Source organism: Mauremys mutica, chromosome 12 (assembly GCF_020497125.1).
Source record: "Mauremys mutica isolate MM-2020 ecotype Southern chromosome 12, ASM2049712v1, whole genome shotgun sequence".
NCBI classification, from domain to species: Eukaryota; Metazoa; Chordata; order Testudines; family Geoemydidae; genus Mauremys; species Mauremys mutica.
The window spans coordinates 32042750-32069181 of NC_059083.1; the positions used below are offsets into that span (position 1 = coordinate 32042750).

General features: G+C 51.7%; 1 long non-coding RNA gene and 1 pseudogene across 1 annotated transcript; one reads left to right on the forward strand and one right to left on the reverse strand.

Annotated features, from left to right (window-relative positions):
- On the forward strand, positions 1-26198 carry LOC123345547 (annotated as a pseudogene).
- LOC123345551 lies at positions 10790-22244 on the reverse strand. The gene is made up of 3 exons (XR_006572804.1): positions 21856-22244; positions 17746-17937; positions 10790-10930 (listed from the first exon to the last, which is right to left on the reverse strand). It is a non-coding gene; the product is annotated as an uncharacterized LOC123345551 (long non-coding RNA).
- Positions 26199-26432: the final 234 nt, after the last annotated feature.

Genomic DNA, 26432 nt, shown 5'->3' on the forward strand with positions numbered 1-26432 from the left:
TGGGGCTGTTACTTTCACAGGACTTTGCTCTGACTCAACCAGCCCCGGACACAGACACGTGACTTCAACTTCCCGCTACTTTGGTACTTTCACTTTTGAAGCTTGCAGAAGGCCCAGGCAGGGAGGGGGCTTGGCCCAGGCAGGGGGGCTCGGCCCCATCAATTCAGCTACAAATGTCACACAAGTAACGATGACGGGTCGGGTCTCAAACCCTCCGGCTCCGTGACCCGTGTGCAGAACTGGGGCTGCAGCCTCGGTAAGTGACATGGGGACCAGGGCTGGATTTAGGGGCACGTAACCGAGGTGACTGCCTGGGTGCCAGGCTGGGGGGGGGGCACCAGACTCGGGGGCTGTTTTTGTTGTTAACGATAAAAGAAAAATTGAATGTTTGAAGTGAAATGTTTCAGGTTTTCCTTCTGTGGCTCGTTTGTCACTAACCTCCTAGGATGTTCTATTGCTTTGTAGAATTTTGTGGAACCTTTTCTGATTCAAAGCTTCAACGCTTCTTTCTGTGATTCAGCAGGGAGGGGAGCTCCAGGCTCCAGATCCCCAACTGCACGGCTCTGTCTGAGATCTCCGGACACATGGCACTGAGGTCCCTTCAGATGGGCTGTTAGCACCAATGGGCCTCACTGAAGGGATTCTCGGGAGAAACTGGCACCTCCTGACTCTGAATCTCAACCTGGCTGTGGGAATGTCCCTGCAAACTCAGAGATTTCTCTGTTCGTCAGAACACAGACTGGGACGCTGGCACAGAGCTGGGCTCCCTTTGTGACAGGTGTGTGTGTGTGTGTTTGTGTTTCTCTCCTTCCGCCCCCCCCCAGCCCCGCCTTTGTTATTATCACTAAACTGAAGTTCCAGAGGGAGGGGGTGAAAGACTAGAAGAGAAAACCCTTGGTCCAGATTCAGTTAATCCCTCCCAGCCCCACCCGAGTCTGCAAGGCCATTGCCGCGAGAGAAGGCAGGTGCTGTTACCACTGTCACCCCTCCCCCGCCCGCCCATGGGTGCCTGCCAGGGCAGGGGGTGCTTCACCTCCCCCTAGAGCTCTGTCAGTGGGAGGAGGCCACAAGTCTGTGACCTGGAGCCCTGGTCAGGTTTCCTTCCGGGCCAACGGTGGCCGCTCTGTGGGCAACACTGGCCCTGGTGGTTGTCCCAGTGTAGGGGAAGTTACAGGCACAGCCTGGTTCCTGGGAGGATTTTACGCCACCGCACAGCCTGGCGGGAGTCGCATGGCTTGGTGCAGCGTGAGTCTAAAGCTCTCTGTCTCTAAGGATACATCTACACTGCAGCTGGGCGGTGCAATTCCCCCCCCTAAACAGACAGACACGTGCTCGAGACAGGTTTCAGGGGAGTAGCCGTGTTAGTCTGTATCAGCAAAAAGAACGAGGAGTATTTGTGGCACCTTAGAGACTAACAAATTTATTTGTGCATAAGCTTTCGTGGGCTAAAGCCCACTTCATCAGATGCATGCAGTGGATGCATGCATGCTTCCTACTGTATTTTCCACTGCATGCATCTGAGGAAGTGGGCTTTAGTCCATGAAAGCTTATGCTCAAATAAATGTGTTAGTCTCTAAAGTGCCACAAATACTCCTGTTCTTTGTGCTCAAGATAGAGCAATAAAAACAGCAATGTAGCGTGGGTTGCCGCTCGAGCTAGCTGCCCAAGTACATCCCCACCGTGATCCTGGCAGGTAACCTGAACTGATGCCTGGGCTACCAAAGCTACACGGCTGTGTTTAGCGTGCTAGTTCCAGCAGAGCTAGCACACGTCTGTCTGCCCCATAGGGAAGCTTGCAGTGGAGACGTATCCTTAGAGCGGTTTAAATGTTGCAGATCCCAGGGGCACAGAGACGTGGTGAGCCTGCTTAGAATTCAATCCTGACATTGCACCAATGCTGGAGGCAATGAGGGTGGGTCACTCACATGCAAAATCATCAGGGCCAGGGACTGAACTGCTCCTTGGGAAATCCCCAGAGGTCCTTCACCTGGGACAGGTGTGGTTGGGAGATGGAGACACTTTTTCCCATAGCAATTCATACCGCATTCAATGGCCTTGCCTGCACTGGCTTGTTTTCCTTAATATGTCCCATTCTATGGGAGTATCTAAATGCCCCAATCAAGATGGGGATCCCATTGTGCCGGGCACCGTACAGACTAGTAGTGAGGGACCGTCCCTGCTCTCGAGAGTGTATTAAATCTAAATAAGACCAGACAGCTCCACGGGTGCCAGCCATGGTGTGAACATGGTATGAGCTGGCTGCTGGCACAGTGACATCTGACCCTGCTCAGAACCAGGGCAGATGAGGACTGTGGGGGAAATCCCTTCCCTTCTGGTGTATGTTAGGCTTGTTACCTCCTCCCCACTGTCCCGTAGTACTGTCACTGCATCCCACTCATTCGCCGTCTGGTTTGTTATCTCCCCTGTTCCCTAGACCCAGCTACGATGACGGGGAAGGTTCCCTCGTTCTCCCCTGGCTCCACAGTGAGCTCCGCTCTGCCCGGCTACGTCGCTCTCTGCCTCGCTCTACAGGTTCACAGGCTGACGTCAGGTAGGAGCTCCGGCCTCCTCGCTGGGTTGGTTGCTGTTACTGGTCATCACCGACCATCTCACATCACTGCTTTGTCTTGTAAACCACGTCTGCTCAACCTGCCCACAACCAGCAACGTGGAGAAACCCCAGGGCACTGCTGGGTCCCCAGTAGCCATGTTTGCTACCTATACGCAATCTTGTCAGGCCTAGCTACACACACACTGCTGCTCTGACTGGCGGCTTCTAAGACATAGAACACGGTGAGCATCGTTATGGGGCTCCCAAACTATTTAAAGGGACACTACCCAATTCCTTTACACCACACTGCCGGACTGTATCAGTCACAGATCAGACTCTTCAGCCCCAAAGAGTCATGACTCCCCAACTCTCTGGTTATGAGTGGAAAACACACAAGCCGTTCATACTGCACTAGGTACATCTGACTAGGGCTGAGAGCTAAACCCTCATGTCTCAGTGAGGATGTGAAGATATTTGCTGTCTTCTTTATTCTATGCCATTGGTGAAGGCCTTATAGTGACCCACTCCACCCCTAGGGCTGCCTGCACAGCTACTCCGGCATTTTAGTTCCCTCCTGCTGTGGTTTCCATCCTGCTTATTGAACCTGCTCTCTCTGTCTCTCCTGATGCTGAGTCTCTGCCCTGAGACCCCCCTTTCTGTGCAGTTCCACAACGGCTGGTTCTCTGCCCAATGCTCTTTTCTATCTGCCTCCTCCCCTCTCTCCGTTATCTGAGCTCTAACTTTCCCTGCATAGTGATGAGCTATTTTCACATCTTTACACCTTGTAGACCCTTACACCATCCCTACACTAGTTGCAGAGGCCCCTGCACTTTAGCATCATGAAAGGTCCTTGTGTATCAGTGAACCAGACCCTCAATATCCATTATACCCAAGGTGCCTATGAGACATCAGAGCCCTAGTCAGAGAAAATATGGACAGTGTATAACACTCACATGTGTTCTCTGTGTGACAGATATTGCAACCACACGTGGTATTTTGGGGACTATGAATATTCTGTGTGTCTTTGTGTCCCCTTTATAAATAGTATCTTATGTGCTATATCAGCAATTCTCAAACTGTGGGTCACGACCCTGTTTTAATGGGGTCGCCAGGGCTGGCATTAGAGTTGCTGAGGGCCAAAGCCAAGCCCAAGCCTCACCAATCAGAGCCAGACCCTGAGCCCCACTGCCCGGGTCCAAAGCTGAAGCCCGAGGCCCACTGCCTGGGCTAAAGCCAAAGCCCAATGGCTCCAGCCCTGTGTGGTGGGGCTCAGGTTACAGGCCTCCCTGACTGGAGCTGAAGCCCTTGGGCTTTCGCTTTGCCCCCTAAAGCCAGGGTGGTGGGGCTTGGGCTCGGAATTTGGTTCCCCCGTCCTGGGGTCGTGTAGCAATTTTTGTTGTCAGAAGGGGATCATGGTGCAATGAAGTTTGAGAGCCCCTGTGCTATATGTGCCTGTGTGGGCTCAGGATTGTAAACTACTCCAAGGGGGAGGGTTACCCCACCTCCTCCAGTATCTACGAACCATGGCGGGTAGTTACTGCTGGGACAGATAACAGCTCCAGAGAAGTACCACCCCCGGGGGAAATTGCTTAAACTAGTTCAGGGCAGGTCTCAGAAGCCCAAGAGAACAAAGATTTTTGGTATAAACCCTCAATTTAAACTGGTCGGAGGCCTGGGATCTTGGGCTACAAACTGATGTGACTTGTTAACTAAAAGAACAAACCCTGAGAGAAAGTTTTGAAAGACTTTGGACCCTACCAGTGAGTCCCATGTGCCAAATGAGAATCCTTTGGTATAACAGGTTCAGATCTTTGATTGGTTTATGCTACGTTTTCTGTCAGGCTTTTATCCTTCAATGTTCTCTGCTTTGGAAGAGCTGTTTCATTACTGGTAGCCGCTGGCACACACTGTTCATAGCCCTGGGAGTGACAGCAAAACGCAGGTGCTGGTCTTTGGTCAGGCCTGCTGGGAAAACCAGTTAATTGAAGGGGGCTGCAAGCCTAAAACCCCCGTGCGGAGGGAGAGGGATGTGGGTTACTGCCCATGGAGAAGTGATAGCTGGAGGCCTGAGACCTAAGGGGACATTCCTTGAGCAGACCACAGAGGGGGCCAGAGGTGCAGTTACCCCAAGCCTGTGACTCTCTGCACTCATAGACATATCTAGGGCACTGCCTGGGTATGGAGTGTTCACTTCTAACACAAGGCGCTCTCTTACTGTGTATTTTACTGCTCAGTTAATGCCACCCCCAGCCCCTCGCCAATTTAACTTCAATTTTTCATTGTACATTTCACAGCAGAGTTCACAGTGACTGGACCTGACCGTCCAATTACTGCCTCCCTAGGTGGTGAGGCCATCCTGCCCTGCCACCTCTCCCCCAGGATGAGCGCTGAGAACATGGAACTGAGATGGTTCCGATCCGAGTTCTCTGCAACCGTGCACCTGTACCGTGATGGGCAGGATCAGTATGGAGATCAGATGCCGGAATATCGAGGAAGAACTGAGCTCTTGAAAGACGACATCAAGAATGGGAGTGTTTCCCTGAGAATACGCGATATCCAACCCTCCGACAATGGACAATACAAATGTTTTTTTCAGTCCAGTGCCTCTTATAAGGATGCTTTTTTGGAACTGCAGGTGGCAGGTCAGTGACTTGTTCTGATACTTTGACATCTTCAGTAGGGTAATAAGTGGAGTCAGAGGGTTCATTGTGAGATGACACCTGATTTTTCTCATTATGGTGGGGGTAGCTCTGCTCTGGTTAAGGTTGATTCTAATTTACTGTTTAGGGCTATTTTTTCTGTGGGTTCTAAAATCCACTCACATACTCAGATTGTCTTGAAAATTTCTGTGACTCTGGGGTGAGGTTAGTGAGCAAAATTTGAGGTCATTAGAGCAAGAAGTTAATGAGATACACAAACACCCCTGAAAGGGCAGCTGATATTAACATGTTGTGGTTATTACAACTTTTTTGTGCACACCTGGCGCCAAACAATGGCTGATCCTCCCCGCACTGATGCCACCAGCTGGGATTGATCTTGGCTGGTGTCTGGCACCCACAGGGTAACAGTGCTTGATGCACAGGGTCCAGTAGCCCTGTGCCTTGTCTAAGAGTGGGAGAGTTGAGGAATTCCCCCCAGGACAGGTGAAGGCAAGTGGCCTGATGCCTAAAGGTGCTGCCAGACAGACCAGAAGGGAACAGATGCAGCTAGTTCTGTAACCATGACATGAAGTTTAGGTCAGGTGCAGCAAACACCAGACGGCTGACAATCCCCATGGCAATAAGACACCTCTGTGCACTACAGACCTCAGCACTGAAATGAGGCAAATGTGATCCCTCTCCTCATACCACAGTGACAGCTCTGCCAGCCTGCTCGAATGAATCCCTCCACCAGTCACTACAGTGACTCCAAACACGGGGAAGGCAGTGGGAGTGAGGGCAGAGAGATGCTGGAAAACAAATCCAAGAAACACAACACAAGCAATGGCACCTTCTCACAGCCTTTCCCCATGCCTGTGTATTACGGCACCACCCTCACTGAACTGTGCCTAGTGCCTGTTGCCAGCCCAGGAGGCAGAGTTAAGGTGGCAGGGCTGGGGCATAGTGAGCCGTTACTTTGTATCTTTTGGGTTTCAGATGTTTAAGTTTAGCCACTCTCTGCATTTTGGGAAGGCACAAGGCCCTGCCGGGCAACCATCATTCTGCATTGATGAGTATTTGTTAGGAACTAATATGTAACTATAGAGCCCCTGTGGCCGAGATGGAGTCTGCTCTGCAGAGTGGCTCCGTCCCGGAACAAGCAACAAGTAGTCCTGTGGCACCTTATAGACTAACAGACGTATTGGAGCATTATGCAATAGGGTGTCCAGTTTGCATTATGCTCCAATACATCTGTTAGTCTATAAGGTGCCACAGGACTACTTGTTGCTTTTTACAGATCCAGACTAACATGGCTACCCCTCTGATACTTGCCAGGAACAGGCGCGCTCTGGAGCACAGCAGGGTAACTCCCTTCCACCCCAGCCCACAAGTGATGTGTCAGGGAGCATGCGGGGTCACATGCTCCCCGAGATTTGCTGCCTGGGTTGTACTGAACATGCTTAATAATACTGCTGAAGGCAGCTGCCCTCACTCTGTGCTCTCCCACTGCCGGCAGGCATGAGTCATCCCTGTCCCAGGGGCACCTCTTCGAAATCCTCTGGGATAAACGCACACACACCGGAATAGTACAACGAATATAGGAAGGGGAAATATTTATTTACAGAGGGATGAAGATAGAAAAACAACGGGGAATATGGGGGTTGAGGATAAAACAGGCTGAGATCCAGCACGAGGCCCCAGTGGTACCACAACATAAAAGGGTAGATGCCAAGCACTGCGTCTGCCCAGGACTCCTGAACTCTGAGTCGAGTTCCAGCTCAGCAATGAGTCTTGGGTATCCTGGTCATCTTTGGTATCCTGGTCGTCTTTAGTGCCAGTGAACTCTCCCCAACAAACCCCTCTGGTGCCCTATTCTGCCACTCTCTGCAAAGCCACACAGAGTGACCACCTCCCCACTTACCTGGCTGCAGCCTCCCTCTTTATTCCCAATGCAAGATCACAGGCCCCAGTACTCAGGGCCCCATACAGCTCTGGGTGACAGGGATACTGGGTCCAGCTCTGATTTGTCCTCAGGTGATTCTTTCCCATCACAATGCTCCTCCTGGCTCCTGTCCTGGGTGTCCCCAGTCAGCTACTCTGTCCCTCCCAGGCTTCGGACAGGTTCTCAGCTGCTTCTCTTGTTAGGAGCTACAGACACACACGCCCTGTTTCTCTCCCTCTCTCCACCCTCCTCTCCATAGATGCCTACTCCATGGGTGCTCCAGCCGCACTCATGGACTCACATTTGATTATTAATTTAATGGGAAATGGGTTTTGATAATGGTGTAATAAAATGTTTGGCTCATTACTGGGCACTGTAGGATTGTCACAAGTTCATTTATTTCTTCTGTAGGTTTGGGCTCTGCTCCTGCCATCTCTGTGGAGGGACATCAGGACGGAGGGATCCGGGTGGTGTGTCGATCAGCTGGATGGTACCCAGAGCCCAAGGCTCAGTGGAGAGACCTCCAGGGGAAGATTTTACTATCAGACTCTGCAAAAATATCCCCAGAGGCCAATGGCCTGTTTCAAGCAGAGATTGCCATTGTTCTAACAGAAGAGTCCAACCAGAAAGTGTCCTGCTGTGTCAGGACCCTCCTTCTCAACCAGGAGAGAGAGTCAGAGATTTCCATAGCAGGTCAGTGCCCGTCCCAGCCGCACATGGATAGACTGAGACGCTGCAGACATGGGCAGAGAGTCTTTATCTTTGTGTCTCTAGTTCATTGGCCTGAACCTTCAAGGTGCTGAGCACTTCTTGGAAAGTCCCGAGCAACCTCAGTTCTCTTTGAACGTGTCTGCACTGCAGTTCAAAACCTGCGGCTGGCCCGTGCCAGCTCACTCGTGCTAAGGTGCTGTTAAGCTGTGGTGTAGACGTTTGGGCTTGGGCTGGAGACCAGGCTCTAGGTCCCTGCAAGGTGAGAAGGTCCCAGAGCCTGAGCTTCAGCTTGAGCCAGAAAGTCTCCACTGCAATTAAACAGCCCCTTAGCCCCAGCCCAGCAAGGCTGAGTCTGTTGGCAGGGACCAGCTGCAGGTGCTAATTACAGTGTAGACATTCCCGTCGACTCCAGTAGGAGCTGAGGGTGTTTAGCATCTTGCAGGCTGGGATGCCATTGGCCAGATTTTCATAACAGCTCAGGACTCAGCAATCATCATCCTTCTCAGTGGGGCTGGGAGAGGGAACGCTCCTTTGTGGTGGTAGTATAGTGAGGACTGTGTTGGAATTGCAACTATCACTTTAAGAGTGGGGTGTTTCCAGATCCTGTTTGCAGGCTAGAGGGCTCTGTAGGAAAGCATGTGAGCAGAATCATGGCTTGTCGACAGGGACAGGGACAGAGCTGGGGTGTAAATCTGCCTGCGCACTAACTGTCTGTGTGAGCCCTACTACGTGCACTAACAATTCCGTAGTGTGCTTTGATCTACCCCACTTGGAAATGGGAACAGATCAATGTGCACAAGGGAACTTTTAGTGCCTGGCTGCAGAGTGCACACAGCCAGTTAGTGCACAGCAGGCTAGTGCAAGGTGGATTTACACCCCAGCCTGCCACGCACTAACTGTTCCTATATAGACAAGGCAACGTAAAGCAAGGTGGGATAATTTCTGCTCACTGCCTTAGGGAGCAGCCCTCCCCTGCACCCCACCCCATCTCTGTTGTGGGTTCTTGCGTCTTAAGGTTCTGGATTCAGACATAAAGTTGTGTAACGCTGCAACCTTCCAGCAAGAGTATTTATGTTTGTGTCTAACTTCTGTGTGTGCTGTGACCATCACAGTTCTCAGTGGGGGTGGGGAGGGAATTCTCCTTTGCTCTCAGTGAGAGCTGTGGGTGCCGAGTATTTATGAAAATCAGGCTAATTAAGTCATTTTTCCTGACTAGCACAAGAGATCCTTGGCTATGGTCTGAGCATCGCTACTCAGATTACATCTGAAACTACCCCATCCGTGTAACAGCTGCACTCTGGGCCCCCTCCTGCACTTCAGACTCTGGCAAAACTTCCATTGCCCAAGTCAGAACTGAGGATCAGACTGTAACTTGTATTCAATTGCAGAAAAGTCCATCAACACAGAGCTCCACAGCGAGGGTGACCCCGCTCGCCCTGTGAATGTATCTTGTGGGTTTTCATTTCACAGTCACACAGTGGGCCTCATCCTTCCTTCCCTGCATAACCACGGGGCCGCCCAGAGGATCTTCTGTAGCGGGGGGGCCCTGCCATTCCAGGACCCACCGCTGAAGTGCCCCGAAGACCCACGGCGGGGGCCCCTCACCTCTGAATTACCGCCAAAGCGGGACCCGCCTCCGAAGTGCAGCCGGGTCTTCGGCGGTAATTCGGTGGCGGGGAGCCCTCGCCGCGGGTCTTTGGGGCACTTCGGTGGCGGGTCCCGGAACAGAAGGGCCCCCCGTTGCCAAATTACTGCCAAAGACCCATCTGTGCTTCAGCGCTAATTCGCCGGTGGGGGGTCCTTCTACCCCGGAGCGGAAGGACCCTCCGCCGGCGAAGACCGGGAGCGGAAGAAACTCCGGGACCCACGAGAGTTTTCCGGGGCCCCCAGAGCGAGAGTAGGACCCCGCTCCAGGGGCCCCAAAAAACTCTCGTGGGGGACCCTGCGGGGCTCAGGGCCTGGGGCAAATTGCCCCTCTTGCCCTCTCTTCTGGGCGGCCCTGCATAACCAAGTCGACGGGAGCTTTGGGAGTGCTGGCAATAAAGGATCAGGCCCAAAATATTCAGAAGCAAAATCTGACCTAAGAGCAGCTCAAAAATATATAAAATCTGAAGTTTTTCTAAAAATTGGCAAATAACTTTGTTAATACTGAATGACTATTTCATCTATATAATAATAATAAGATGGTTGTGTTTGTAAAGCACTGTTCATCTCAGGTCTCAAAGTGCTGCACTGCTGACTAGCTTATGGGGGAGAACTGAGGACCTGGATTACCTCACTCCCCACCCTTAAATAGGATTTGCGTAAGGCGGGAATCCTTTGTTTCCTAGTTTGACCCCCACCCCAGCATCTCATGGAAAAGTGCAGAATTCAAGCTGGGTTCCGGTATCAGGTGACATGGTCACATGCCTCTGTAGGGCCCCTGTAGCCATTCTTCACAGGCTGACCCACAGGTTCATGGGAAGACTAAGCTCTTTTACCGTCCATTGTCTCTTGCTGATGGGCCATCCGCCCTGTCTGGCTTTTCCATTGTTGTACCTGAAGTGTTAGCAGGGGTGTCACCCAAAGTAGCATAGTCGAAATACAGATACATAGTTAATATTCCTAACTTCAGATACAGACATGATACAGGCATACAAATTGGATCATCGCATTCAGTAAATCAGAACCTTTCCAATCATATCTCACATGAGCCATCTTGCATTAAGTATATCTCAGTTATGTTTTCATAATGAATATGGAATGACACATCCCAGGTGTAGCATAGTAGATCTGCACCCTACCCCCTCCTTACCCACAACAGCCCCCATCCCGTTCATTAACCATGCTCAGTAACCAGGCTAAAACTTGGACTTTCATTAGCTGAATAATAAAGCACAAAGGAGCCACATCTCACCTTGAGATTCTTTTAACTAGTCACAGAGTCATTGTCACAGGGTCCTGCCTTCATTCTGCGCGTGTTTGCTCCCAAGTCAATGGCACTTTCTCTTGCAGAGCTGTTTTTCCCATGAGTCAATCCTGGGCTGGTGGCTCTGGGTGTGATCCTGGCTGTCCTGGCTGTTCTCATTCTCCTGGCCAGTTACTGCATCTGGAGACAGCACAGAGCAAAAGGTAAATTAACAAGAGGGAGGAATTTGATGTGTGATAGAGTGACAGTGAAAATCAAAACCAAAAGTAGAGAGACCGGGATTAAGGGCCTTTGATTCAGTGTTCCTCAGGAGAGTGCCACGCAGTGATCACAAAAGGCAGAAATGGTCCTTCAGTGATCTGTGTGTTTATAGGGAGCTGGGCTTTTCAGAGCTGCCTAAGGGGTCTGAATGCCCAATTTTTATTTACAGTAATGGGCACTGAATGTGCAAACCCCCAAGGTAGCTGTGAAAGTCCCACCTGGAGGGTTTTCTCACCTGAAGTGCTGTGAACTGTAGGTAGAAATGTACCAGTGTCAGAAGAATTGGGAAGGGGAAATGTCTGTTATAGGGATTTCCCAGTGGGGATGGAAGCAGGTAGTTCAGAGAAGCAGAGAGGAGCTGTGCTGTTTTCTTGTGCTTTGTACTTGTGAAAGTTGGAACTGGATGTTGCACCTTAGAACTGTCACCTATACACTCTGTCAGCACCAGGTGTGAACTGGTTTAGTTCACAGCTTTATGTGGGCTGAGTCCACAGGATTGCTGTCAAGGCTGATTCCCCACTCTGGCACTTTGAGTGCAGCAGGTGGGGGCCCACAAGGACTCTAAAAATTAATACTGGCCACTCCAGGCTTGTATTAAACTCCCAAGGTTACAGCCTCTCTCTGACCTTGGATGGTAGATGCTGCCACCACCCAAATGCAAAAACACTTGTAACCCAGGAAGGTGCACATGGGGAATTCCTTCTTGTGGGGCACCCTCAAGCCCTTTCACCTCCCCCACCCCCGGGGAAGAGCTGAGAAAGGAAAATAAAGAAATCAGCTGTTGCCACCAGCTAACGAAAAAATCATGTGCATAAACCTCTTAAGACATAAAAATCCAAATCCTGTTCTTAAAAAAGGTAAATTTTATTAAAAACAAAAAGAAAGAAAATACATCTGAAAACTCAGATTATTGCTAGATTTTAAAAGAGCAATTCCAAAAATTAAGCACCAAAAATAATTTTCTGGGTGTTCAGTTTAAAGGTTACAAGCAACAAAAGCATCTGGGGTTAGCACAGAGGAGTCCACAAGCCATAAGAAATAAACAAAATAAACCTAGTTGCATCTTCCTACACATTTTCTGATCTACTTACTTATCTGGGTTCCAAATAAGCAATTCTTAGGTATGATTCTGTTGATTTTCATCCCTGGCCTTCAGCTTCTCACAGCATCACTGCTGCCCTGTTCCCCTCTTCTCCGGAGAACAACAGACAGACAGACAAAGGGAAATTTTTTCCCAATTTTAAAAAGTTCTAGCCCTCCCATTGGCTCTTTTGGCCAGGTGCCCACTCACTTCCCTTTACCTATGCGTGCAGTGAGACTTTTTAACCCTTTACAGGTAAAGCAAGTAGAGAACAGCTACCAAAAGGGATTCTGTAGCTAACTGGCTGGCAGGGTGTCCACAAAAGAGACCACCCCCTCACCCCTCATTTATCACAATTGCCAGCCCCAAATGTTCAAAAATCATGAATCAGGCTCACCAACAATCAGGAGATTTGGCTTTAAAATCATGGGATGATGTAAATATAATAGACGTGGGGTTCTTTTTATTTGCCTTCTGCTTTTTGAGCCTTTAGGGTGCACTGGAGTCACATTTTGAAACAAGGGCTAGAAACATACTTTTTCTCTAAGAAGGAAGGCTGAAATCATCACATCTCCACTAGACTCCAGGAGCTGGGGGTTTAAGGAAAACAATAATTATCAGGAGACTTATGACAAAATCATGAGATTTGGCAGCACTGATTAGGTGACAGGGATTAACTCATTTTGAGTGGTGTATAGAATTTGTCTGTGGGCCCAGAGAGAACTCTGTTGGGCTCATTTCCAAACACGAAACCATCAGAACAATCAACTGTCACTGTCTTGTTCCCTGGGCCTTTCAGAGAATTCGCCGCACTAGCTGCCCTGGTGAGCTGGGGCTAGGATGCTGTAATAACACAAACACACTCAGGATTTGCACGGCTGCTCTGACACGCTTCACACTGGGCACAAGATGCTCTCGCTCAGGCTGTGCTCAGCAGTGACTGGCAGACATGTTGCAACCTCCATTTCCAGCAGTGTTGGTACCCCAGGGCTGACGCACCACAGGGTCGAGCTCCCAGTGGGAAAGAGCTGAACTTAGAGGTGATGCATGTAGGGGCCCTTCCACACACCCCTCCCTGGCTCACGCTGACCTGAGCACCCAGCTAAAGAAAGGCCTCTCACCCCATTCTTAGCTGGGGCACCTCCCACTGAACCTGGCCGTACAGGGAGCTGTTCCCTTGTAACGTTAGGACCAGGAGGCAGGCACCATTCCCAAGATTGGAAGTTGGCCTGGGATGGGAGTGCAGGGACTTCCACAGACAGACCCATCTGTGTCTCTCCCTTTGTTCCTCTATTTCATACCTACAGCAGAGCTGCATTAAACAATAGGAACTTCACCATAAACATGATGGAATGAAATCTCACCTCTCCCCCTTTTCTCCCCCTAGAGACGCTGCGATCTGATCTGGAGAGCGAGAAAGGTCAGTGTCTGGGCTAGTTACATTAATTGATGTAAGCGGTATTCCCATAAATATGACATGGGAATCTCACCTCTCACCCTTTTCTCCCCCTAGAGATGCTGTGATCTGACCTGTAGAGCGAGAAAGGTCAGCGTCTGGGGCCAGTGGGGTGGGTTAAAGATTATGAGAATGTTACCCCAAAATGTGGCAGATGTAAAGATCGTCACAGTTGGGGATTCCCCCCTCACCTCTGGGGACCCAGCTGTGCCTGGAGGGCCCATAGGACGTGATGGCTCAGGCTGTGGCTACGGAGCTGCATGGGCTGCAGCACCTGCAGCGGAGACATGGCAGAGCAATGGGGAGCGGTGCTGGGTGGGAAATCAGCAGAGCCCCTCCCTTCAGCCGGCGTTGTGGGGGAAGATATTTGCACAGAGACAATTCCAGTGGGGAGGGAGGGAAGAGGGAAAGTAAGTGTGTTTGCTGGAGAAATTGCAAAACACCCGTGGAATGGAACAATTACAAATAACGTGCTGGTGTTTGAAGGGGTGATGGGCAGTGTCTCCGTATTGGCACCAGAGCCCAAGCAGTGAGCTCAGGGCTGCTCGCGCCGACACAGATGGGCTCTGAAGGGGAAGGGGCCATTTGTCCTAAAACCCATTGGAAAATACAGACACAGCACCCTGAGGCCAGGCCTGAGTCACCCTAGCCTGGCCGGGCCAGAGACCAGGGTCATTGCTGGGGACTGAGACTTGTCCAGTATTTAACACAATTCCTCACAGGGGATCCCCCCGTGTTCTGGCCTTTCCACGGCCATGTAATGAGGGAAGGGGCAGGATTTCACCCTCAGTGATTGTGTGTGTGTGTGTGTTCTGGTATCCAGGACCAGGAGGCATTTCATACTTGGAGGAAGGGAGGGAGAATGTATCTCCTCTCCCTATTTTAGCCGGCACAGAGCTCACACTGTATTTGGATGGAGGAGGGAGGGGCCTGTATTCACTGTTCCTCACCGCAGCAACCTTTGATGACAGGTAGCTGCCCCAGTGCCCTCTGCCATTGCCCCACTGCCACCCTTCCCAGTACCTGTCCTCATCCAGCTGTGAGGGAGAAGCACAGAAGTTGGATGTTTCTGCTAAAATGATCAGTAGTGAGATAATTGCAAATGGTGATAATTAAATTGTCATTGATCAGGCCTTAGTGTCAGCTTCCCAGTCCCACTGTGCTGAGTGTGAACAGCAAACAGCGCTGCCTGCAGACTCAGGCAGATCTCAGTGGGCTGGAGCACTGCTTACACCGAGATCACTTGCTCAATTATGCCTTCATACCCATAAAAGCTGGGCACATTTTAATAAATGGAGGGTGAGATTTTCACCCACACTTCAACCCCTTTATGGTCAGTAAAAGGACCAGAGCAGCATTAAAGGGCTCCAGAAGGCCTGGATCCAGGTGCGGGAGGATTCCTCCAGTGCAGACACTGCAGTGAACAGCTACAGGCTGCCCTCTGAGGACTCACTCACAAGCCCTATTGTAAGGTGTGTGGGAGATGGGCCTGGGAACAAGAGGGTGGTGTCAGGAGAGGGGCCCAGGGCCCAGTGCTGCAGAGATCCTGGGCTGTGCTGCTGCCCTTCACCTAGGGAAAGGCTGCTGTAATTTAAAGGCACAAGATAAGCCAGAAAAACTCACTCCCATTACGGGATAACAGCGCTGACATGGGGTGTTATACCCGTGTAACAAGAGCAGTTTAATTCCCACCTTACCATGTATTGGTGTAACCTTCCTATGCAGACAAGCCCTGAGTTACAGCGGGGGCTGCTTTGACATCCAGAGCACCCAGGATCAGGGGGATGCAATGTGTGCTTAGCCCTCCTGTGCCCCTGGGCTACGGGTTCTGAGCACAGAATCTCACCCTGAGAGTTTAGATCACGGAGCACAATGATGTGGCAATTCTGTAACTAGAGGGTTGCTTACTTCATTGCTTACATAGGCCCAGGGCTGCATCCAGCTGGGCTCACCCCAGCCCCCCAACCTTCAAATGGGTCCCTTCCCTCCCACACACACTGTAGCTGTAACCCTACTGATTTTTGAGAAAAGCAGAAAACTGGAAAAAACTAATTTCCACTAAAAGCAGGCTTTTCCGATTTCCCCCCATATCCGTAGGGTTCTGAGCAGGGTGGGGAGGCAAGGGGCCAGGCTGGAATAGGGGTGTAAGGAGTCCAGCTGGCAGGGGCTGGTTGAAGGGGAGGCGAGAAGCCCAACGGGGGAGGGGGTGACTGGAGTGGAATGAGGAGCCTGTTAACCCTAACTCTGACCTCACCCTCACCTGAAACCCTTAGTCCACCTTAATGGCTCACTCTCGTTATAGCTGTATAGCAACACCCATTTTTTCATGTTCTCTGTGTGTGTATATATATCTTCCCACTGTATTTTCCACGGCATGCATCTGATGAATTGGGTTTTAGCCCACGAAAGCTTATGCCCAAATAAATGTGTTAGTCTCTAAGGTGCCACAAGGACGCCTCGTTTTTTATTTTGTTTTCCCCTCACCCTGTATCTCGAGGGAATCAGGCTGTTACAAATGTCCAGATTTCATGAAAATCAGGAGGGTTCCACCCACTGAAGCCTAGAACATTCCCTGAAACGCTAGAGCTGAAGGGCCGTGGTTTTCAGAAGTTCCCCCATTACAGACAGACAGAAACACCACCGAATTCTGTGTGGGGCCTCCCTTCACTCAGCCAGCGGGGAAAGGAGACGGCCATTTACTCAGTGTTTTACCTGCACTTGGCCTTGTGTCCCCAGTATAACATGGGCAGTGGAAATAGCTAGAGGCAGAGCCCCTGTGTGTGTTCTGCTTTCTACCAGCAGAAAAATGACTCCTATGAGTTTGCAATACTTACAGATAAATCTTCTGCCTTGTAACCCACCTCTCCTGTTATTCACTTCCAGCGGCGCATTGTGCAGAGAAAGGTGAGGTCCCTTTGTTCATTTCACTGGGGATGGGAGGGGGAATCTCAGACTTTACAACAAGGTTCGTAGCCCCTCTGGGCAGCTCTCAGAGCTCACTTGGAACAGAAAGTCAGTCTGGTTTGTGCAGTGCACAGAGAAGCTAGGCCCCTCAGCCTTCACACTCAGGACACGGAGCGAACAGACCCAAACCCCACTCACTGAATTCCCACGGGTTTGTTGCTCCCACACAGCCGGGGGCGGGAGCAGGTTTGGGGTCACTCTGCCTGTAGCCAGCGCTGTGCCCAGGCTGTGAGCTGGCTGTTGTAGTTCACCTCCTCTGTGTCCGGAGGGACATAGTGGTTGATGATGTTATCGTGCTACTTGTGACAGTATCACTCTGCCTGTCTTCTCTCCTGTGCTGATTGGCTGACAGCTCCAACCCCCTCTCACCCGGTCCTGTTACCCCAATCTCACTCCACCCCCTGCTCCCCCTCTCTCTCGCACAGCACAGTGTAACTGTTAAATGGTGGCACTGATGTGGCATTTGCACTATTGGTCTGCTCACTCTGCTTGTGTGTTCTGCCCCTTCCCCCGCCCTGTGCCTGTCTTGTCCGGTTAGACTGTGAGCTCTTCAGGGGAGGGATTGGCGACTCCTCTGTGCTTTAAGGTCTTTTTGATTCGCTTCTCTTCTGCAGATAATGTGATACTGACTTGAAGAAAGAAAATACATCTGAAAACTCAGATTATTGCTAGATTTTAAAAGAGCAATTCCAAATATTAAGCACCAAAAATAATTTTCTGGGTGTTCAGTTTAAAGGTTACAAGCAACAAAAGCATCTGGGGTTAGCACAGAGGAGTCCACAAGCCATAAGAAATAAACAAAATAAACCTAGTTGCATCTTCCTACACATTTTCTGATCTACTTACTTATCTGGGTTCCAAATAAGCAATTCTTAGGTATGATTCTGTTGATTTTCATCCCTGGCCTTCAGCTTCTCACAGCATCACTGCTGTCCTGTTCCCCTCTTCTCCGGAGAACAACAGACAGACAGACAAAGGGAAGTTTTTTCCCAATTTTAAAAAGTTCTAGCCCTCCCATTAGCTTTTTGGGCCAGGTACCCACTCACTTCCCTCTACCTATGCGTGCAGTCAGACTTTTTAACCCTTTACAGGTAAAGCAAGTAGAAAACAGCTACCAAGAGGGATTCTATAGTTAGCTGGCTGGCTGGGTGTCCACTAAAGGGACCGACCACCCCCCCCCCATTTATCACAATTGTCAACCCCAAATGTTCAAAAATCATGAATCAGGCTCACCAACAATCAGGAGATTGGCTTTAAAATCATGGGATGATGTAAAAATAGTCGATGGGGGCTTCTTTTTATTTGCCTTCTGCTTTTTGTGCCTTTAGGGTGCACTGGAGTCACATTTTGAAACAAGGGCTAGAAACATACTTTTTCTCTAAGAAAGAAGGCTGAAATCATCACATCTCCACTAGACTCCAGGAGCTGGGGGTTTAAGGAAAATAATAATTATCAGGAGACTCAGGACAAAATCATGAGATTTGGCAGCACTGATTAGGTGACAGGGATTAACTCATTTTGAGTGGTGTATAGAATTTGTCTATGTGCCCAGAGCAGGGCCGGCTCCAGACCCCAGCGCGCCAAGCGCACGCTTGGGGCGGCGTCCCACGGGAGGGCGGCAGGCAGCTCCGGTGGACCTCCCACAGGCATGCCTGCGGAGGGGCCGCTGTTCCCGCGGCTCCGGTGGAGCATCCGCAGGCATGCCTGCCGGAGGTCCACCAGAGCCGCGGGACCAGCGGACACTCCGCAGGCACGTCTGCAGGAGGTCCACCGGAGCTGCGGGACTGGCGACCGCCAGAGCGCCCCCCGCGGCGTGCCGCCCTACTTGGGGCGGCGGAAATCCTAGAGTCATCCCTGGCCCAGAGAGAACTCTGTTGGGCTAATTTCCAAACACGAAACCATCAGAACAATCAACTGTCACTGTCTTGTTCCCTGGGCCTTTCAGAGAATTCTCCTCACCAGCTGCCCTGGTGAGCTGGGGCTAGGATGCTGTAATAACACAAACACACTCAGGATTTGCACGGCTGGTCTGACACGCTGCTCACACTAGGACACAAGATGCTCTCGCTCAGGCTGTGCTCAGAAGTGACTGGCAGACATGTTGCAACCTCCATTTCCAGCAGTGTTGGTACCCCAGGGCTGACGCACCACAGGGTCGAGCTCCCAGTGGGAAAGAGATGAACTTAGAGGCAGTGCATGTAGGGGCCCATCCACACTTCGCTCCCTGACTCATGCTGACCTGAGCACCCAGCTAAAGAAAGGCCTCTCACCCCATTCTTAGCTGGGGCACCTCCCACTGAACCTGGCCATACAGGGAGCTGTTCCCTTGTAACGTTAGGACCAGGAGGCAGGCACCATCCCCAAGATTGGAAGTTGGCCTGGGATGGGAGTGCAGGGACCTCCACAGACAGACCCATCTGTGTCTCTCCCTTTGTTCCTCTATTTCATAACTACAGCAGAGCTGCATTAAACAATAGGAACTTCACCATAAACATGAGGGAATGAAATCTCACCTCTCCCCCTTTTCTCCCCATAGAGATGCTGCGATCTGACCTGGAGAGTGAGAAAGGTCAGTGTCTGGGGCCAAGGGGGTAGGTTAAAGGTTATACGAGAATGTTACCACAAAATGTGGCAGATGTAAAGATCGTCACAGTTGGGGATTCCCCCCTCACCTCTGGGGACCCGGCTGTGCCTGGAGGGCCCATAGGACGTGATGGCTCAGGCTGTGGCTACGGACCTGCATGGGCTGCAGCACCTGCAGCGGAGACATGGCAGAGCAATGGGGAGCGGTGACGGGTGGGAAATCAGCAGAGCCCCTCCCTTCAGCAGGCGTAGTGGGGGAAGGTATTTGCACAGAGACAATTCCAGTGGGGAGGGAGGGGAGAGGGAGAGTAAGTGTGTTTGCTGGAGAAATTGCAAAACACCCGTGGGATGGAACAATTACAAATAACGTGCTGGTGTTTGAAGGGGTGATGGGCAATGTCTCCGTATTGGCACCAGAGCCCAAGCAGTGAGCTCAGGGCTGCTCGTGCCGACACAGATGGGCTCTGAAGGGGAAGGGGCCATTTGTCCTAAAACCCCTTGGAAATTACAGACACAGCACCATGAGGCCAGGCCTGAGTCGCCCTAGCCTGGCCGGGCCGGAGACCAGGGTCATTGCTGGGGACTGAGACTTGTCCAGTATTTAACACAATTCCTCACAGGGGATCCCCCCGTGTACTGGCCTTTCCACGGCCATGTAATGAGGGAAGGGGCAGGATTTCACCCTCAGAGTGTGTGTGTGTGTGTGTGTGTGTGTGTGTGTGTGTTTGTTTGTTTGTTTGTTTTCTGGTGACCAGGACCAGGAGGCATTTCATACTTGGAGGAAGGGAGGGAGAATGTATCTCCTCTCCCTATTTTAGCAGGCACAGAGCTCACACTGTATTTGGATGGAGGAGGGAGGGGCCTGTATTCACTGTTCTTCACCGCAGCAACCTTTGATGACAGGTAGCTGCCCCAGTGCCCTCTGCCATTGCCCCACTGCCACCCTCCCCAGTACCTGTCCTCATCCAGCTGTGAGGGAGAAGCACAGAAGTTGGATGTTTCTGCTAAAATGATCAGTAGTGAGATAATTGCAAATGGTGATAATTAAATTGTCATTGATCAGGCCTTAGTGTCAGCTTCCCAGTCCCACTGTGCTGAGTGTGAACAGCAAACAGCGCTGCCTGCAGACTCAGGCAGATGTCAGTGGGCTGGAGCACTACTTACACCGAGATCACTTGCTCAATTATGCCTTCATACCCATAAAAGTTGGGCACATTTTAATAAATGGAGGGTGAGATTTTCACCCACACTTCAACCCCTTTATGGTCAGTAAAAGGACCAGAGCAGCATTAAAGGGCTCCAGAAGGCCTGGATCCAGGTGCGGGAGGATTCCTCCAGTGCAGACACTGCAGTGAACAGCTACAGGCTGCCCTCTGAGGACTCACTCACAAGCCCTATTGTAGGTGTGTGGGAGATGGGCCTGGGAACAAGAGGGTGGTGTCAGGAGAGGGGCCCAGGGCCCAGTGCTGCAGAGATCCTGGGCTGTGCTGCTGCCCTTCACCTAGGGAAAGGCTGCTGTAATTTAAAGGCACAAGATAAGCCAGAAAAACTCACTCCCATTACGGGATAACAGCGCTGACATTGGGTGTTATATCCGTGTAACAAGAGCAGTTTAATTCCCACCTTACCATGTATTGGTGTAACCTTCCTATGCAGACAAGCCCTGAGTTACAGCGGGGGCTGCTTTGACATCCAGAGCACCCAGGATCAGGGGGATGCAATGTGGGCTTAGCCCTCCTGTGCCCCTGGGCTACGGGTTCTGAGCACAGAATCTCACCCTGAGAGTTTAGATCACGGAGCACAATGATGTGGCAATTCTGTAACTAGAGGGTTGCTTACTTCATTGCTTACATAGGCCCAGGGCTGCATCCAGCTGGGCTCACCTCAGCCCCCCAACCTTCAAATGGGTCCCTTCCCCCCCCCCACACACACTGTAGCTATAACCCTACTGATTATTGAGAAAAGCAGAAAACTGGAAAAAACTAATTTCCACTAAAATCAGGCTTTTCCCCCCATATCCGTAGGGTTCTGAGCAGGGTGGAGAGGGGAGGGGCCAGGCTGGAATAGGGGGGTAAGGAGTCCAGCTGGCAGGGGCTGGTTGAAGGGGAGGTGAGAAGCCCAGCAGGAGAGGGGGTGACTGGAGTGGAATGAGGAGCCTGTTAACCCTAACTCTGACCTCACCCTCACCTGAAACCCTTAGCCCACCTTAATTGCTCACTCTCGTTATAGCTGGTATAGCAACACCCATTTTTTCATGTTCTCTGTATATATATATATCTTCCCACTGTATTTTCCATTGCATGCATCTGATGAATTGGGTTTTAGCCCAGGAAAGCTTATGCCCAAATAAATGTGTTAGTCTCTAAGGTGCCACAAGGACTCCTCGTTTTTTATTTTGTTTTCCCCTCACCCTGTATATCGAGGGAATCAGGCTGTTACAAATGTCCAGTTTTCATGAAAATCAGGAGGGTTCCGCCCACTGAAGCCTAGAACATTCCCTGAAACGCCGGAGCTGATGGGACGTGGGTTTCAAAAGTTCTCCCATTACAGACAGACAGAAATGCCACCGAGTTCAGTGTGGGGTCTCCCTTCACTCAGCTAGAGAGGAAAGGAGACGGCCATTTACTCAGTGTTTTACCTGCACTTGGCCTTGTGTCCCCAGTATAAGGGGAGCAGTGGGAATAGCTAGAGTCAGAGCCCCTGTGTGTGTTCTGCTTTCTACCAGCAGAAAAATGATTCCAATGAGTTTGCAATACTTACAGATAAATCTTCTGCCTTGTAACCCACCTCTCCTGTTATTCACTTCCAGCAGCGCATCGTGCAGAGAAAGGTGAGGTCCCTTTGTTCATTTCACTGGGGATGGGAGGGGGAATCTCAGACTTTACAACAAGGTTCGTAGCCCCTCTGGGCAGCTCTCAGAGCTCACTGTTAACAGAAAGTCAGTCTGGTTTGTGCGGTGCACAGAGAAGCTCGGCCCCTCGGCCTTCGCACTCAGGACACGGAGCGAACAGACCCAAACCCCACTCACTGAATTCCCAGGGGTTTGTTGCTCCCACACAACCGGGGGCGGGAGCAGGTTTGGGGTCACTCTGCCTGTAGCCAGCGCTGTGCCCAGGCTGTGAGCTGGCTGTTGTAGTTCACCTCCTCTGTGTCCAGAGGGACATAGTGGTTGATGATGTCATCATGCTACTTGTGACAGTGTCACTCTGCCTGTCTTCTCTCCTGTGCTGATTGGCTGACAGCTCCAACCCCCTCTCACCTGGTCCTGTCACCCCAACCTCACTCCACCCCCTGCTCCCCCTCTCTCTCGCACAGCACAGTGTGACTGTTAAATGGTGGCACTGATGTGGCATTTGCACTATCGGTCTGCTCACTCTGCTTGTGCGTTCTGCCCCTTCCCCCGCCCTGTGCCTGTCTTGTCCGGTTAGACTGTGAGCTCTTCAGGGGAGGGATTGGCGACTCCTCTGTGCTTTAAGGTCTTTTTGACTCGCTTCTCTTCTGCAAGATAATGTGACACTGACTCATTTCTCCTTGTTTTATTTTTAGATAAACTCCAGGCTGAGTTCAGTAAGTTCCATTCCCCCCAGTATCACCCTGTGTGACATTGTCTCCTGCTCAGCGTGTCGGTGTTCAGGGGCGTTCTCACCCCTCTGTCTGTGTTTGGTTGCAGGGTGGAGAAGCGCCCAGCTCTACGCAGGTACTGTACATACCACTGATGTTTTATCCATGGTGAGACCCCACCTCCCCCTGGGAGCTCTCTGCTCCTTTCCTTGCACAGAGCATTTTCCTCTGACATTCAATGGGCTGAAAACAGCAGTGTCACTGGGGGGTGGATGGAAAGGGGCAGACAAAACCCAGGTTTATTGCAGAGCAGGGAGCTGCCCCCTTTGGGAAAGGGCTGATTGGTGAGGAAATGCTGCCCCCTGGTGTCACCTTTCCAGGGCGGTATCTGGGCTCTGCAGGATGGACATTCTTATCTGGCCATAATTGAACTGAACTTCCAAGCTCTCTCTTCCCAGCAGCAGAGTTTCTATGCTCAGACTGGGCTTTAGCCACAATTTCCTTCTAGCGTAACAGGCCCAGACAGGAGCTGTTCAGTGTCCCCCTGGATCTGGGGGGAGGAAGGCCCTGTCCCCACTGCAAGGGCAGACAGGTTTTTATAACCAGCTTGTGATGCTCCCCTGACCCAGTTACAACAAATTGTGCCCACGCGGCAGCTTTTCAGCCTGACAGCCGTGGCTGAGGGGTGTGTGTGCATAGGTGCCGACTTTTGGTTTTGCTGGTGGGTGCCCCATCCTGGCTCCGCCCCCTTCCCCAAGGTCCTGCCCTCACTCTACCCCACTCCATCTCTTCCTGCCCCCACTCTGCCCCCTCCCCTTAGGTCCTCTCCCCTGAGCATCTCCTGCCCACTGCTCACTCCTTTCTGCTCCCTCCTGCCTTGAAGGCGAGGTCTGTGTGTTGGGCGGGGGAGGGGTTCAGCCTCCCCCAAAACTGACAATTTTCAGCATATTTATACACTTCCTTCATATTCTTTCATTGAATGTGTGTCTATCACTGGTATCACAGCAATGTCATTATTCAAATAGTAACGAACTACAGCATTACATTTCCATGAATTCCAGTGTGTTAAAATCATTACACTCAGCTACACGCTGCCTTCACTGACACCCCTGTGTAAAGACACTGTGTTCACTCTGTGCCTCACCCCGGCTTAGTGCCTGTTTGGGAGCTGAGGGCCAGGGACGGCTGTGGGAAGAAGGTGGATGGGACTCACAAGCAGTGGGGGGTCTTTCCCCGCTCCCTTCTTCTGTTCTCCTCTTCCTTCCTATCGCTCTCCCTGCCCCTTTCCCTCCCTCTTGTTTCTTCTCTAAGTCCTTGCTCCCTCCCCTTCCTGATGTTTCCCCTTCTTGCTTCCCACCTGTGTCCTTTTACCCATCTCTCTCTGCTCTCCACCTCCTGGGGGCTCTGTCTAGTGCCCGCTCCCACCCACACACTCAAAGCAGCAGAGGCGGTTCCCCCTCCTCGGGTAGGAAGGGTGGCCTAGTGGTTAAGGCACAGGCCTGGGGCTCAGGTGTCCTGGGTTTGGTTCTCTGCGCTGCCACTGACTCCCTGCTTAGCCTTGGGAAAGTCACTTCACCTCTGTGTGCCCTAGATCCCACCTGCCACATGGGGCTAATCCTGACCCTGCCTCCTAGGCTAAATCCCCCATCATAGCTGTGTGGTGAGGGGGGAAATGGAGATACCAAGGTGGGTAGATTTGGCTGAATTTCTCCATAGCTGGAGAGTGAGAGCCAGCTCCGCACAGGGGGCACGGGAGAGAGAGGGGCTCAGGCCAGCTCCGCACAGAGTGGGGTCGGGGCTCCAGACCTGCAGCTTCTGCCCCTAGGGTGGCTGGGGCTCCCGACCCAGAGACTTCAGCCCCACATGTTCTGCCAGAGTCCAGGGCTTCTCCTCCCCCCAACCCCCCCACCGTGGCTTCTGCCCCACCCACCCTCTGCTCCCTGGTGCTGCCCCTCCTCTGCCGTTCCTCTCCTCACCCCACTCTATCCCGACATCAGCCCCTCCCCTCTCCCTGTTCTGCCCTCCAGTGACCACCCCTGCCCTAGCCAGCTCCTCTCCCGCAGGTTCCTGCCTCACTCTGTCCCCCTGGCACCTGCCCATTCCCTTCCCACCCCCCATGCTCCTGGTGCCTGCCCTACTCCTCATCCCCCAACCCCTGGCACCTGTCCCTCCTCTTGACTCTGATCTGCCCCTCTGGAGTCCACCCCTCTTCTCATTTCCTCTGCCCCTTGGGCCCCCCATTCCCTTACACCCCTCTGCCCCCTGCTACCCCCGCTTCCTTTGCTTCCCTGTGCTCCCTGGGGTCTGTCCCCTTCTTCTTGATGCCCATCCCTCCCCTCACCCCTGGAACCTGCCCTCCCCTTCGCCATCCCTCTGCTCCCCACCTTCCTGTCGTTCCCCTCAAGTTTTCTCTCATGGGCAGACAGGGCCCCAACTCTCCTTAAAGGGCAAGACTCCCCCACCACAGCAATTAATGGGGATGCAGATTAATTTACCTTTGATCCCAGTGACCAGCCCCTGCCTCCGGCCCTGACTCTGTGACTCTCTCCCCAGTGGACGTGACTCTGGATCCAGACACGGCAAATCCCCAGCTCGTCCTGTCTGAGGATCGGAAACGTGTGAGATGTGGAGGCAGACGCCACGATCTGCCCAACAATCCTGAGAGATTTGATCCTTGTCCCTCCGTCCTGGGTGCTGAGGGGTTTGCGGGCGGGAGGCATTACTGGGAGGTGGAGGTGGGAGACAAGACAAGATGGGATCTGGGGGTTTGTAGGGAATCTGTGAGCAGGAAGGGATGGGTCACACTCACACCTGAGGATGGATTCTGGGTCATGTGGCTGAGGGAGGAGGAATACAAGGCCCTCACCTCCCCCTTGACCCTCCTCCCCGTGAGCGTCAGGCCCAGCCGGGTGGGGATTTTCCTGGACTATGAGGCGGGCGAGGTCTCGTTTTACAATGTGACTGACAGGTCCCATCTCTTCACTTTCACTGACACCTTCTCCGGGACGCTCCGCCCTTATTTCTATCCTGGTGTCAACACCTGGGGTACAAATGCGACTCCCCTGAAAATCTGCCCGGTCCCAGCTCAGACCAAAGGGAATCTCTGTCCCTGACTGTGACACCCATGGCACAGACTGGCTCCTCCCAGCCCTGCTGCTCTTCCCACCCTCCCCTCTGCCAGTGGTGGGGGCCAGTTACTGCAGCAACTGGACTTTCTGTGCTGACCGGACGCTGCCAGTTTCCCTTTTCAACTGGAGCCTCCAATCAAAAACCAGATACCTGGGAACGCACAGCCCCCACCTTTCCCGTCCCCTGCCTCAAGGGTAGCAGATGGTGGGGGATGGGGTCTTTCACTCCTGTCAGAATTTTCTACCCCTGACCAGAGTCTGAGGGAAGGCACATCGCATGGCATTGCTAGGACTCCTTTTTGTTTTAACCATGATGTGTTATGAACGTTTTCAATGTCATAATTCAGTTTTGAAGATTTATTCACAATATGCCATTCATGGCATGTGCCCTAAACTTACCTTGATTATTTGAAAATAAATACCCTAAAATTATCTTTTGATGGATTCATTTGTGGTTTTTATCTAGTCTGCTGGTGTCTAGGTGGCATGGGCTGCTGAAACTATTTTTCCTAGATAATTTCCCCCTAAACTTTCTTTCAGAAATATCTGTGTTCCTTTCCCTATTTCTCACTGACTTATGTGTAATTACTGTGGTTTCTTATCCAGCCTTATTGTGTTATTACATGGGAAAAAATGTTGGCAAATAGG